Here is a 14,693-nt window from a genome sequence, read left to right as displayed (position 1 = left end):
GCTGGGTTACGTTGGCTATCATGGAATTTAAACGGCATTATTCAGCCCAACTATATAACAAATTTAATCAAGACTATACATATTTGATATTTTTGTAAATTGATTCAACATTTTAAGTCATCAAAAACTTGGACTTCTACCAACCATTACCATTATTTTTCTTGAGAATGATTTTTCGTACTCTTACGTTCCTCTTCTGACGGTTTCCCCAATTCAATTTCCAAACACTCAAACGTGGAACAACACAATCACACACAGAGACATTCAACGTAACACACGTTTTTTTGGTCTGTTAAAGCTTTTACGGAACATTTAGTTACAATTTATTCTATGCATTATTCACTGTCAATCAGTTTACGTGCAAATTTGTCGGAGTGAAGACCTCAATAGCGAACGATCTCAGATAAATATCAAAGCATAAACAAATTAAAACAAAACAAAGTAATACAAATTAAAAAAAAAATCACAGAAAATATATTCAAGAAGAAAGAAAATACATTAATAATTTTTTAATCTAATAATTGTGTGTGTGTAAATTTAATAAATTAACCACACAAATATCAATGAAATTCAAACACATATAAAGTATGGTTTAATGTTTTGTTTTTTTCAATATTCAATTAATGCTAATTTAATGATATGTATTCAAATAAATGTTTAAAATAAAGTGTTAATTTAAATTATATGCATGTACTGCCATTGCCACCATTTTCCATCATGAATTAACATTGTTTTGATGGAAAAGTTCATTAATAAAGCTTTTCATTGTAATGTTACAAATAAACAGAGTAACGACTTTACACAGTGGAAGCATAATTTAAAAAAATTGTTCTTTAAATTTTAAAATAAAATTTATTACTACTACTTTAAGGGCCATTATTACATGTGTTCTTTTACTATCTGATGGATTTGAAAACGCAAAATAAACTTATTTGGAGGCATTAAAAATATAATTTTTACATTGAAAGTTAACGAAAAGAAGCTCCTCCTTGAAATTCAATCATCACTTTTAACTTTAAGTAAACCGGAACGCTATAAATCTGTTCGGTAAATCCAAACTATAACAAAAGATGACTTATAATAATGGGGCTAAAAATGTTAAAACATACTTGACCCCATATAAAATGCATGATTATTTGATTTAAGTAAGGTAAGGTCATAACGGGGAACCGGGTCGACGACCATACCCTATTTGTATGTATATCTGAACGCGTGGAAGATGTGAACTTTTTACCTCTCTCACATTTTCGTATTCTGAATAAAATTGTTTGGGTGTTTTTTCCCATGTCCCCTCATTCTGAATGAATTTCGAATTGGGGATTTGTGAGCAAACAGTGAGAGAGTTTGACTAAAATGTTCAAAAAATTTAATATTTTAGTAAAAAGACCTATTCATATTGCATCTACCCGACACAATTATTGCAAATATTTATAACGCATTTGTTTAATAAAAACATACAAAATGTACTGTCAAATACGCCATTAGTAGACCTCGGATTTTGCATATTTGTATATGATGGAAAATTATATACTACAAAAGACACTAGGGTGACTTGATGTAGAAAAAAGACTTCAAAAAGTACTACATATCTAAAATTTTTTAAAAATGGTTGTATAAATAGAAGTTATCAAAATCAGCCTTTGTCTTCTAGCCATTTATATTCAAAATATGCATGATGAGCTGGTACTTCGCTAGAATTAATTTTTTAATACAAATTCCTTAGGTCATGTTAGCTCGATTAATTCAAATAATTAATTAGAAAATTGTTGTAATTTATAGATTCTTAGATCCATAAAATATAGAAAGTACCCACTTCATCATTCCTAATTAAAAACATTTTTATACCCTCCACCATGATATGGAGGATATAATTAAATTTGTCATTCCGTTTGTAACACATCGAAATATTCATTGGAGACTCTATAAAGTATATATATATATATATATCGAGCCCTTCCCGCGAAAAAGGTGTAAGCGACAAAAAGCTAATTTTACAGGAGACGGTTTTTATTAAATAACTTTTGATATAACCAAAATTGTTTATTCAAATTTGGTATAGTTCTGTTATTAAATCCTATTTACTGAAAAAATAAAAAAATTGTGGAATATCTTCAATATAACGGTAGTTTGTGTCGCTTACATCTTTTTCGCTGTCACGCAATCAGGCTTTTACTTTGAGAAGTGGCGGTTACATCAAAAAAAATTATTTGAAACAAATCATTTTTAGAGTAATTCTTATCTACAATTTAAAAACAAAGCACACTAATTTTATAGCAAGTATTTATTTGAAGAATTATAAGATTAAAACGTATTTATTGTAATATAGTTGAATAACGACATGGTATGTAAATGTGCAATTTGATGTAAGCGACAATTCGCTGTCACAAACAAATGTACACAAAAAGCAAAAATGGCGCTTACATCAAAATTGTTTTTGCTCTAATTTCGTAACGGTACATGGCTGAGTTCTAAAAAATTGGGAGATGGTGTGTTGGAATATTCTTCATAGATTTCCGTAAAAAAACGAAAATCGAAAAAATGTCGCTTACATCATTTTCGCGGGAAGGGCTCGATATATATATATATATATATATATATATATATATATATATGGGGATTTCTGAGTGAAATCGGACACTTTTTAAAGATGAGGTTTTTGATTTCCTTTATTTTTTGCTGCGGTGATGCTGCTCATTAGCAAAACATTTTAGTATATTTTCAGATTTTTTTGGACTAACCGCTCCAGAGATATCGCGCCTTGAAAAAGTCAAATTCTGTAAAAACTACATGCAAAGAAATACTCATAACTTCTTTAATATTGGTCCAATTTGAAAAAATCTTTTTTTGTATGTTTTGTTGTTTTATCAGCTGTTAAATAAAAAATAGCAAAAAAATTTGCACAGTGGGCTTGGATGCTATTTCCGCGATTTAATATTTAAAATCAATTTTTATAGATGTTCGACCCCTTCGATTTTCTTTAATTTTTTTTGTATTAAACTACGTTCAAGTACAAAAATTTTAAGTCATATGTGGTAATGGGATTCGGAAGATTACTATTTTTTCTGAATTTTTTAAAATTTGTCAATTCAATTTTTCCTTTATAACTTTGTGCAAAATGTATTAATTTATTAAAAAAATTAAAAGTTTTTTTTAAACATTTGTTTTGATTTTATATTTATGAATTTATCTCAAACATCTTAAAAACGGCATCATTTTTCGATTTTGAAAATGCATCAGCGAAAATTCCATTAAAGCCCACTGTGCATTTTTTTCTATTTTTTATGATAAATATATAATATATAATGATAAATATGTACTCTTAGCTTCAAAAATACAGGAAATACAAATTTTGGACAAAGGTATAAAGGAAAATTTGTACTGACAAATCTTAAAAAATTCAAAAAAAAATACTTATGGTCCGAATCCCATTACCACATAGGACTTAAAATGTTTGTAATTGAACGTAGTTTAATACAAAAAAATTTAAAGAAAATCGAAGGGGTCGAACATCTTTAAAAATTGATTTTAAATATTTAATCGCGAAAATAGCATCCAAGCCCACCGTGCAATTTTTTCGCTATTTTTTATTTATAATAAAAAATATTTTTTCAATTTGGACCAATATTAAAGAAGTTATGAATATTTTATTGCATGTAGTTTTTACAGAATTTGACTTTTTCAAGGCGCGATATCTCTGGAACCGTTAGTCAAAAAAATCTGAAAATATACTAAAATGTTTTGTTAATCAACAGCATCACCACAGCAAAAAATAAAGGAAATCAAAAACATCATCTTGAAAAAGTGTCCGATTTCACTCAGAAATCCCCATATATTCTTGATCAGGGTAAACATCTATATAACCATGTCCATCTGTCCGTCCGTCCGTCGCACGGTGGTCGAAAGCACTGATCTAGCGGCGCGAAATTAATAACTTGCAAACGAATTAAGATACGTCACTGAAATTTTGCACAAACTCAGCTTGTACCTGTGGGTAATAATGGGCCAAATATGAATAATATCGGCTAATGTTTTGGTATAGCCCCCATATAACGGTACCTTCCGATTTTCGGTATTTTGAGGAGTTAAGTCACAATTTCGTAGCAAATTAGCTGTAATTTGGTACTAGTGGTCACAAAATATTTCCACCAAAAATTATGGACATATGTAGGTGCACGTTTTGACATAGCCCCCATGTAACCGTACCTCCCAATTTAAGGTATTTTGAATATCATGACCTCATTTTTAAACCAACTTGGCTGTAATTTGGCATTCCGTGTTCTCACTGCGTATAAAATCTTCTTACAAAACATTTTCAATACGGATTTATGTTTCGATGTAGCCCCTTTTATGGTACCCCCGATTCGTTGAACTTTTACTTGTTATCCCATATTTAATAGCATATTTATCTATAATATGGTATTATAGTGTCTCCGGGGGTAGAACTCCTCCTTAAACACATTTCTCAAGATAGGTCCATATTTTGATTTAGCTCCCACACAAATTCACAGCTAAATTTGTATGAATTTCATGCAAAATCCTTTATTTTAAAAGTGCAGTCATCAAAAGATTTGCAAATATTTGCAGCCCTAATGTGGTTATTCCGTATCCAGGGAGTCCAATTTCATTCCCCAAAAAATAAGCGAACCCAAGTTCGGCCAAGTTTACAAGATGCACTTTATGGAACAAGAGCGTACGACCCATAACAACACTACAAAATGTATTTTTTTGCAAATTTGTTGCTATATAACTAAGTACATCCAGACCCCAAACTAATTTTTATAATTTAAATCACACCCTCTGCTATTAATTAAAAATAAATCTTGTCCAGTTTCATTACGAATTTATTTAACATTTAAACAAATATGAAGTTAATTTTTTTGCAACAATTTTTTAAAATCTGATGCAACAAAAACTCTTGTATTTTATAGTGAATAACTGAGTGAATATTTACAACAACAAAAATGAAAAAAAAACAAAATCTTTGTCTGCGATGTGTCTGTAATCGATACAATGAAAAATATTTCGCAATTTTATAGTTCGATTTTTTGACTTTCGCGCCGCTAGATCAGTGGTTTCGACCAGTGTGCGTCGGTCCGTCTGTTGAAATCAAGATACAGCTCGCCATTTTTAAGATAGAGCTTTGTAATTTGGTATAGAAGTTTATATTACTCCTAGGATGTTTGGTATTGCAAATGGCCTATATCGGTCCACGTTTTTTTGTAGCCCCCATAGAACGGTACCACCCGATTTTCGGTATTTTGAATGTTTTAGCCTCATTATCACACCGAAATGGCTGAAATTCGGTACTTAGTCTTCGTTGGGGGTACAAAACTTTCCCCCAGAATTTTGTCGGTATACGTCCACGCCTTCATATAGCCCCCATAGAACGGTAGCCCCCGATTTTCGTTATTTTTAAGGTTTTAGCTTCATTATCACACCGAAATGACTGAAAGTTGGTACTTAGTCTTCGTTAGGGGTACAAAACTTTCCATCAGAATTGTATAGGTATAGATCCACGCCTTTATGTAGCCCCCATAGAACGGTATTACCCGATTTTCGTTATTTTGAAGGTTTTAGCTTCATTATCACACCGAAATGGCTGAAATTTGGCACTTAGTCTTCGTCGGGGATATAAAACTTTCCCCAATAATTTTGTCGGTATAGGTCCACGCCTTCATATATCCCCCATAGAACAATACCTTCTGATTTTCGGTACTTTGAAGGTTGAGGCCACAATAATCCACCGAAATGGCTAATATTTGGTATTTAGTCTTCGTTGGGGGTATAACATTTTTCCCCAGAGTTTTGTCGGTATAGGTCCACGCCTTCATATAGCCCCTATAGAACAATACCTTCTGATTTTCGGTACTTTGAAGGTTGAGGCCACAATAATCCACCGAAATGGCTGAAATTTGGTACTTAGTCTTCTTCGGGGAATTTTGTCGGTATAGGTCCACGCCTTCATATAGCCCCCATAGAACAATACCTTCTGATTTTCGGTACTTTGAAGGTTGTGGCTATAAAATTGGGGGTATAAAATTTTCCGCCAGAGTTTTGTCGGTATAGGTCCACGCCTTCATATAGCCCCCATAGAACGGCAGCTCCCAATTTTCAGTATTTTTAAGTTTGTGGCCAGAATAATCCACCGAAATTGCTAAAATTTGGGGGTATAAGACTTTCCATATGAAATTTGTCGGTATAGGTCCACGCCTTCATATAGCCCCCATAGAACGGCAGCTCCAAATTTTCAGTATTTTTAAGTTTGTGGCCAGAATAATCCACCGAAATTTCTAAAATTTGGGGGTATAAAACTTTCCATATGAAATTTGTCGGTATAGGTCCACGCCTTAGTATAACCCCTCTAGAACGGTACCTCCGGATTTTCAGTATTTTGAAGTTTGTGGCATCAATATTCCACCGAAATTGTTGAAATTTGGTATTAATCTTCATTTGGGGTACAAAACTTTCCATATGAAATTTTCAATAAATGCTTAAAAGAAGTAAAAAATACTTTAGCGAAAAAATCATCAATATGTGTGCAGTTTTTCCTATATCCCCCATATAACGGTACCACTCGATTTAAGGTATTTTCAAGCTTTTATCTATATTTTCGGTCCGAATTGGCTGTAATTTGGTATTTAGGGTTCCTAGTCAAATTACAGCTAGTTCGATTAAAAATTGTAGCTAAAACCCTTAAAATACCGAAAATCGGGAGGTACCGTTATATGGGGACTATATGTACAAAAGAACCTATGCTGACGATTTTTAGTGAAGAAGTTTCGTTTCCCCTGAGAACCACAAATATCAAATTACAGCTAGTTCGGTTAAAAATTGTAGTTAAAATCCCAAATTACCGAAAACCGGGAGGTGCCGCTATATGGAGGCTATACCAAAACATGGACCTATATTGATAATTTTTGGTGGAGAAGTTTCGTGACCACTGAGAACCTCAAATGTCAAATTACAGCTAGTTTGTGTTAAAATTTTAGCAAAAATCCAGGAAATACCGAAAACATGGACCTATGCCCATAATTTTTGGAATATAAGTTTGTTAATCACTAAGAACCCTAAATGTCAAATTATTGCTAATTTGGTTTGTGACTAAAAAGGTCAAAATACCTGAAATCGCATCTTCCCAAAACTTCAGCGTTTTTGTGGATGCTAGAGTGATTACCACAGATGGACGGACGGTCGGACATGCATAGATCGACTCAAAATTTTACCCTAATCAAAAATATATATAAACTTTATAGGGTCGCAATTTATTATTTCAATGCGTTACAAACGGAAAAAACAAACTTAATGTACCCTCTATACTATGGTAATAATAATAGTTCCACAAACATCCCAGGCGGGACAAGGGAGACTTCTCTCACATCAATGAGTGCACCCCGCTTTATATTAGCTCAATGATATGGGACCTACAGTTTATCGCCGAATCCGAACGGCGTGTCCTAAGACACCACTTGTAGAGAAGTTTTAGATGCTGAAATACTCAGGAAATGTTGCCAACATCACTGAGGGGTATTTTGGCACCGTTGAAAATTTGATGTTGCCGGGGAATCGAACCCACAAGGCGGGTGTGCATACTATTGCACCACGCTGGCACCCATATACTATGGTGGAGGGTATAAAAACATTGTTGGAAAATTAAAATATGATATGTTTAGAGCAGTGCCGAACAGCCATTTGTCGCTGGTTACGAAGATTTTCGGCAATTCACACACATACGATCCGAACGCCAAGAAAGAGCGTGCAAGAGAGAGCAAATATTTTGATTTGTTTTTGTTTTGTAGCTTACTAACACACTGTCATAAATTGCCAATGATTTGAATACATACGTATTTGTGGCTTCGCTCTTCTTGGGCGGCACTGGTTTAGAGCAAACCCGTTCGTTGGTATTGATATGGTTACGAAGTTTTTCGGCAAATCACACACACGCGACCCGAACGCAAAGAGAGCAAATGTTTTGATTTTTTTACTTCAGTCTTGTACTGAATGTCATGGAAGCAGGTTGATGCCGCTTTATTTGCTTTTTTTGGTACACTGAAAAGATTTTGCAGTTGTACAGCAAATATGTGAAGGGAAGAATTTGAAAATGTATTTGCCAAAAAGGCTAAAAGCTATAAAGGATAACAAAGGATGTCATACCAAGTGCTAAACCCCTAAGAAATCCTTTTTGCTTCGTAAAACTTTTAGAGTGGATAATTTTCACTGTGAGGTAGAAATCGATGTTTTTATTTTTTTATCTAAATTTACGCGAATTTCGTTAATTTTATTTTATTATATTTAAGTTAAGACCCTAATGTAAAAATATAAAAAAGAACGAACTCGCTATCATTAACTCTTAGCAATCACAGTTTTAATAAAAGAAACTGAAGTGGATACTTTTGACTGTGATTCACTGTATATTATTTTTAATTTTAGTCATATAAAGCGAACGCGCCAACAATATATTTTTTCTATTTGAAAATTTTGCCTTTTTAGGCGAAGATCATTTTTAGTATTAATTTTTTTTAATTTATTAATCGAGCCGACGATTCGAACCCACACACCCACCACTATGTTTGGCTCTGAACGCTAACACGCCGTGACAACTTTTTTCCTGTGTTTTTCATTTCATACTCAATATGAAAATTAGAGTTGTGCCAAAGGAACTATTTGGAACTATATAGTTCACTTCGCAGTTCCAATGGCCCACATGTTTTCTTTGAACAAAATGCGCATACTTAATATCACACGTTATATTTCATGGTGTTACTCATACGTTTTGGAACTAGTACAAGGAACTAGGAACTAGATTACCCAACTCTAATGAAAATCATCACCCTGTTCTGTTCTGTCAGTGTAATTTTACCCACACATAAACAATTTAAGCGCTCGCTCTTCTTGGTCGGCTATGGTTTAGAGCATAGGCGATTATGCACGACACGGTGGTGCCGAAGTTTGTCGGCATCAAGAAAAATTAAATATTAATTCTCCCTTAAATTTCCCTATCTCTCGATTTTGCTCAGCCCTGCCTTAAACCGAGCGTAACAAAAATAACAAATGTTTTGATCTGTTTTTGTTTTGTAGCCTGCGTGCATACAAACTTACTAACACACTTATGCTATATTTTAATACATTTACGCCTGCTCTCTTCATGGTCACCCATGGTTTAGAGCAGGTATCGGCACTAATGGGGGCCACCATGGTGCAATGGTTAGCACGTCCGACTTGCACTCAGAAGGTCTGCGGTTCGAATCCCAGGCCAAGCAACATCAAATTTTCAACGGTGGCAAAATTCCCCCTCAGTAATGCTGGCGACATTTCCTGAGTATTTAAGCCATGAAAAACTTCTCTACAAGTGGTGTCGTAAGACACGCCGTTCGGACTCGGCAATAAAAAGTAGGTCCCATATCATTGAGCCAATATGAATCGGCGTGCACTCATTGATATGAGAGAAGTCTCCCTTGTCCCATCTGGGATGTTTGTGGAACAATTATTATTTTATTTTATTATTATTATCGGCACTAATACAAACGCATTGTTTCCGGTGTCACGCATACGACTCTCTCCACAAACAGCGTGTGCGTTAATGCATTGCTGAAATTAAAAATCATTGAAACAAGCGACAGCAGAAGCTTCATTGACTTCTAAACGAAGACTGAATGGGGGCTGTTCTGTTGTTATTCTCATCAATGGCACGTGTGTCCCTTTTTGCCGGATGCTGGTTTAGAGATAATTTGCGGAATTGTCATTGAAATTTGTTGATATCGATTTTTCGATTTTTATCGCAGGTTGGGACCACAGTGCACTCACTGTATGCATGTATACGTACATACACATAGCCCAAAAAGTCTGCGTTCACCTTACTACTTTTCAAAAATGATGCTAAAACTTTAATAAATAGGTAAATGAGATCAGTTTTTCTTTCATAAATATGTTATTGGCACTCTTTAGTACCAGAATAAAAAGAAAAATTCCAGAAAATATATTATTATTGCGAAGATAACGGTAGAAAAGTGTTACAACTGCTAAATTAAAGCCCCAAAAAGTCTGCGTTCACTTTGTATGTTGCAATAATACCGTTAGTTTTTTTGAATTTTTTTGAAGTTTTCTCCCATTTTTAATCAATATTGTCACAACTGGTCATTCTGTGAGGTCGCTTGCATACCTAACTTTAAAAAGTAAATTATTTCAAGAATGGAAAACAAGGGTAAAGAAATTGGCATCGATAAAAGGAAAATTCTAGATAAATTATGGAAAAAGCTATCGAAATATTGGCGAAACTGTAGGTAGAACATATTAGTCCATACATAGAGTGATAATTAACTATAAACAAACCAGAATTTTTACGTCAAAACCCAGATCTGGGCATTATATAGGTGCCAAAACCTTACAGTCTCAGCAGTATGCTTTGAAACGTTATGTTGTTGCAACCAAAATTTCGTAGTTCTTCTTCATTTTGGTTCAAATTGCGATTCATGATGTTTAGGTAACCATACTTGTCCATTGTCGATTCAATATATACAAGTTGGCCCACTCCAGAAGCTGCTACACACCCCAAACCAAAACAGCACCCTCGCCAGTTTTTACAGTGTAAAACAAGAGTTTGTTTTTTCAAGCGCTGTTCGAGCTTTCTCCAAACAGTTTGAAGTCCTTTCATTGCAAACATATGGAACATGCTTTCGGCCGAAAATATGACTTGATTCCGGAATACTTGGAGGCTTGTTTATGTATTCATTAGCAAATTCAATATGCTTCTGCCTGTTCACTAGTGATATGTACGGCTTTCGCCGTGCGACTATACCATGATATCCAACTTTATGCAGTATTTTTCTGGCGGTTTGTGCACAAATACTTTTTTTGGATGCCATTTTCACATTTTCAACAATTTTTGAAGTAATTATCGGACTGTTTGTTTTAACTATATTAGTTATGTTACGCTCCTCCCGTTCTGATAAAACTGAGCTTTGACCGTCCAGATCTGGGCATTGACTTAAAAATTCCGATTTTTTTATAGTTAATTATCACTCTATGTATAGACTAATATCTTCTACCTACAGTTTCGCCAATATTTCGATAGCTTTTTCCATTATTTACCTAGAATTTTCCTTTTATCGATGCCAATTTCTTTGTCCTTGTTTTCCATTCTTGAAATATTTTACTTTTTTAAGTTAAGTTTGTAAACGACCTCACAGAATGACCAGTTGTGACAAAATTGATTAAAAATGGGAGAAAACTGCAAAAAAAATCAAAAAAATTAACGGTATTATTGCAACATACAAAGTGAACGCAGACTTTTTGGGGCTCTAATTTAGCAGTTGTAACACTTTTTTACCGTTATCTTCCTAATAATAATATATTTTCAGGAATTTTTCTTTTTATTCTGGTAGTAAAGAGTGCCAATAACATATTTATGAAAGAAAAAATGATCTCATTTACCTATTTATTAAAGTTTTAGCATCGTTTTTGATTAGTAAGGTGAACGCAGACTTTCTGGGCTATGTGTACATATTGATAGAAAAAAATATATTTCTTAACCCTGACAGCATTTCCCTACATATGTATTTTCAATTATAATTAGTTTTCTTTTTTTCTCGTTAACATAATTGAGTACATCACGTTCAGACATTCATTGATCTTCGGATTACTCAGAAAATTATTATGCGGCCGACTAGCAAAAAGTAGTACAAGTCACATGTATTGAGAGCATAAAACATGTGTAGAGTCTACCAACAATGACATTCAAAAATGCCGTTAAAATACACAACAAAGTACCCCCGACGAACCGGAGAGAGCTTTGTAATTATATAGAGGTGCAGTGTTTTCCGGTTGAGACTTGGACAATATGACAGTTTTCTCATTACTACGTATATTCGTACCTCATTCATTACAGAACTGAAAAGAACAACAGATATGCCTACAACTTTTCATTTTCGTGACAACAAATCACACGTTTTTCTCTCCTTCGTTGTATATGACTGGGTTTAATGAAGCAAACATATACTCTTTACGCTCGCAACTAAATCACAAATTGTAGGGGCGCATCCCTGGTCTAGAATAAGTTTATTGTTGAATGTTTATGTTAAAGCTTTTATTTTTATTTACATCTAATCTGAATCTCACAATACGACTTGTTGACGACCGGCTACGTATAGACAACACTCACATTTTTTTTATAACATTGACTACAGTTCTGCAGTCGCCGAACATATGTTCAATGCACGTGAATTACAAAAAAGAGAAAAGCTTTATTTATTAGTCGGCTGGTTGGCATTGTTTTAAATGTGCGGTAAATGAATGGTTGTCATTGTTGCCATTTTTTCAATTTTCTTGTTTTCATTTTCGTTGTAAAAAGGCTAAAAACGCCAATCCTTCTGGGACGAAACATTGAGTTTCACACTGAAACGTGATATCCTCTGACTTTAGGTACACATACATATATTAGTGTTTTTTGTAGAAATGGAAACCATTGTTATTTGACGACTATTAAGTATGTAGTCACCTTCGGTGGGAAATTTGCGGATGCTGCAGTGATGATGTCTCGACACGTATTCTATGCTACACGAATATCATAAAGCAATAGGCCTATTCTGTAACTTTTTAACAACTTCACTCATTGTTTATTTTACAAAAATTTCATTTGTATGTTTTGTAGTTGTTACAAAAACAAAAGAAATTTTATTAACAACTTTTTAATCGATAAAAGTTACAGAATTCCTATAATATATAATATGTATATAATATATAATATGTTCCACAAACATCCCATAAGGGACAAGGGAGACTTCTCTCATATCTATGAGTGCACCCCGATTCATATTAGCTCAATGATATGGGACCTACAGTTTATCGCCGAGTCCGAACGGTGTGTCTAAATACTCAGGAAATGTCGCCATCATTACTGAGGGGTATATTGCCGCAGTTGAAAAGTGTTTTGAAGTTGGCTGGCCGGGGAATCGAATCCACGATCTTATGTGTGCAAGGCGGGTGTGCATACTATTGCACCACGGTGGTACCCACAGAATTCCTATACAGCAGGGCGAAATTTTTCCTATACCAAACACGGTGCGCCTTAACTAAATTTTAATAAAAGGTGCTTAGACCTGGAAAGTGTTTGCGGTTTCTGAAACTACAATGTTCATAGTAGAGCTGGGAAACCATCGATGGAAATATCGATATTATCGATACTTAATTTTTTACGCCAATATCGACAAATAGTTTTTTATACATATCGATATTATCGGCCATCACTAAAGAAAGCCACAGAAGCAATAGCCAAACATTTTTATATCCTCAGCCTTTAGGCTGGCGAGGGTATATACACTTTGATACGAAAAAAATTTGTCTCATCGAAGTAAAGTTTTTATACCTCAAGTATTTTTGGACGAAATTCGTTTCAGACTATTTGGAGTCGATTTAGCATTTAGAGTCCGGCTATCTGTCCGTCGGACTGTCTGGCTGGTGATCACGATAACTCTCGAACGGATCAAGCGATTCGAACCAAACTTTGCATTTCGTAATATTTTGCCCAAACTTAATTTAAGTTCGATGATAAGCTATATCGGTCCACTCCTTCAGGTACCTCCCTCACAAAAGTTCAAAAGTGTTCGGAAAAATTGTGCGCACGATAACTCTTGATGGGAGTGACCAATTTGGCCCATACTTTATACATCCTACTATGTCTGCTAGATATAGATCAGAACTATGTTTATCCACTCCTCCGGGTACCTCCCACACAAAATGTCGGTTAAATTCACTTTAAGGCCCGCTCTCGAATCACTTTGATTTCTGTTGAAGCAACTTGCATATGCTGCCTGCCTCCTTTACGTCGGCAATAGTTTTTTTTCAGAGGCAAGTCCATACCTCTTGAGAAAATAGCCTGAAAGATGCAAAAAACCCCTATGACACCGTGTGTAGTGGTTGGAGCGCAAGATAACTCTCGAACGGATCAACCGATTTGGTCCAAAATTTGGTCTTCGTCATATTTTGTCCAAACTTAGTTTCAGTTCGGATATGGGCAATATTTAAAAAATGTCACTAAAATGGTATGCACGATATATCTTGAACGGGGCAACCAATTAGGTCCAAACTTTTGATCTCCTAATATTTTGTTCAAAGTTAGTTTAACCTCTAAAATGGTCCATATCGGTCCTCTCCTTAGGGTACCTCAACATTTATGTCTAAGTGCAGTTCGAAAGGTCTGTTCGAAGATCCTTGGGAAATGTATACCGATGTATGGTCCATATCGGTCCTCTCCTTAGGGTACCTCCCCCACAAAAGTTCAACCTTTATGTCTAAGTGCAGTTCGAAGGGTCTGTTCGAAGATCCTTGGGAAATGTATACCGATGCTGTTCGTTATGGTCCCGTTTACAGCGAGATATGCCTGATGAGATGCCCTGATACAGGGCAATCATGAATATTTCCCTCGGAATTTTCCGCACGGAAAATATTTTTAAAAAATTATATTCCCTTAAAATCAATATTTTAAAACGTTGAAAACCTACTAGAATCACTTATTTATGAAATATTTTCCCCGAATCGATAAAAATATTCCCTTTTTGGACATAAATATGGAAATTAAAAATTGTAAAATTGGGGAAAGGGAAAAAATTCCGCACGGAAAATTTATTCATGATTGCCCACTAAAGTGACTAGTGGGCGCTATATCAATCGAAAAGATACAACCCCCAAAATACTCGTAAGAT

At 34.5% G+C, this 14,693-nt stretch overlaps 1 protein-coding gene across 5 annotated transcripts in view; it reads left to right on the top strand.

Annotated features, from left to right (window-relative positions):
* Positions 1-247: 247 nt before the first annotated feature.
* per (period circadian regulator) overlaps positions 248-14,693 on the top strand; it is a 31,585-nt gene continuing 17,139 nt past the window's right edge. For 2 of the 5 annotated variants that reach the window (XM_073974869.1, XM_073974866.1), the window contains exon 1: positions 315-441. The gene's annotated coding sequence lies outside the window, so the exon portion shown is untranslated. Of the gene's footprint in view, positions 586-14,693 lie in introns of all 5 variants that reach the window. The other 3 variants (XM_073974865.1, XM_073974868.1, XM_073974867.1) reach the window with 3 other exon arrangements.

The sequence above is a fragment of the Musca autumnalis genome, unplaced genomic scaffold (genome assembly GCF_047663935.1).
Source record: "Musca autumnalis isolate F117 unplaced genomic scaffold, ASM4766393v1 scaffold_3, whole genome shotgun sequence".
Classification (NCBI taxonomy): domain Eukaryota; kingdom Metazoa; phylum Arthropoda; class Insecta; order Diptera; family Muscidae; genus Musca; species Musca autumnalis.
Note: the sequence above shows the minus strand (reverse complement) of the source record. Positions and strands in the feature narration are given on the sequence as shown.